The following is a 1,733-nucleotide window of genomic DNA, read 5'->3' on the forward strand; positions in this document are numbered from 1 at the left end:
CCCACAGGACGTCCGTCCAGACTTCAGCCCACGTGACGTCACTTCCGGGTTTCCCTCTCAAGTCCCACCCAACTTTTTTACGTGTCCGAAATCACGGACACAACAAACATCAAAACACAACTTCAAATTGATATACAAAAATGCACCACTGTTTTTTTAACTTTATTTGGCAACTGTACAAAAGAACTTACAAAATAGATCATTAGAAGAGTGTCGTTTTGGTCCAAACCTCTTTTGTTCATTAATACAATTATTTTGTTCAATAATACCTATATTATTAATGTTGGACTATTTTCAGGAACTGTTGCATTTCAGTGTCATTAATGTCATATGGTCTTTAACGTTGAATTTAGATCAGACCGACTCACTACTATATTATAAATTCCATGCGGACCCTCTTGACAAGGCTGCCACGGAGAATTTGCAGTTTTTCAGTCAGTCGCAGAGTGTCTCTTTTGAACAGTTTCTACTGCGTGTGAGTCGCATGGTTTTGCATGGTAGACGGCTGCGTCGTTCACAATGCATGATCAAAACAGGGTTTAACAGCCAGAAAAAATAGTTGTTGACTGCTTCAGCGTATTTTTTAACACGACAGCTATCGTTGTGTAGTGGATACCCACTGCAAACCGACGGAAACAAGGCCATATGATGGGAATTTCATATTACTAACAAATGTACGGTTGAGGTTATCACCATTGTGCAAGGATTTTACAAATTATTACATATGTCGAATAGTCACTGAGAATATAATTGTTTGAGGCATGGGTCATAACATTGAAACCTTGTTTAAAACCTTTTGTCCGGATTGGCCTGAAAGTTGGGGCATTTATTATTAATAGGCTCTCTTCAACCTCCACATTAAGCCAAAAGGTCAATCTGTATATGTACATAAGGTCAACATATCAGTTAAGATTTGCTAAATCCTCTATAGAGACTAGGTGAAACATCCGCCGAAACATATGGATTTAATTGCAATATTGGTTATCACTGTTCAGACATAATTCTAGCTTACACAGACATGGTAGAGACATATGTTCAACATGCTAATTTGTATCGGATATTATTTCATTAAAAAAAAGAAAATCCGTAAACAGTGACAGCAAGTCCATTTCTTAAATTTTCAAATCTTGAACATGTTTATTGAGAACACAGTCATAAACTGATAAATGAAAGAGAAAGAACAAAACGCATTCTAATATACATACATAATAAAGGTATGGTAGCAATAAAAGTTTTTCCATTGTAGTAACAGTTAGACACTATCTAACATATCTACTAAATTCTCATAATCTTCAAGCAGATGTTTTAAGAGTTTCATTGTGCTTTCTTTTTGTACTAGCATGTTTTGTGGGCCAACTGCCCTACCAATTTGATACTGTCTTGCCAATTTGATAGCCTCCTTCGCAGTCTTGTTGGGCGTCGGCGTTATTTTTTCTCTGAGCGACGCGAGTAATATGCGGCCGCGAGGGACGATTTGCTGCCGAGGGAGTTTTTGCCACGGAGAGAAGGTTTCGTTGGAGCGCTGCCAATGTGATACTGTTTTGCCAATTTGATACAGTCTTGCAGCCACCAAAAGATCTGCCTGGATATTACTAAATCGTATACAATACCGACTTGATACGCATATTGGACTATGGCTAGACCATATACCAGCTTCACATACGTTCAAAAACGATCCGATTAAATTCAAACTTACAATAATTCTGTCAATAGCAACAAAAGTGTGCATGCAT

Source organism: Branchiostoma belcheri, unplaced genomic scaffold (assembly GCF_001625305.1).
Source record: "Branchiostoma belcheri isolate BF01 breed outbred unplaced genomic scaffold, Haploidv18h27 scaffold45, whole genome shotgun sequence".
In the NCBI taxonomy this organism is placed as follows: domain Eukaryota; kingdom Metazoa; phylum Chordata; class Leptocardii; order Amphioxiformes; family Branchiostomatidae; genus Branchiostoma; species Branchiostoma belcheri.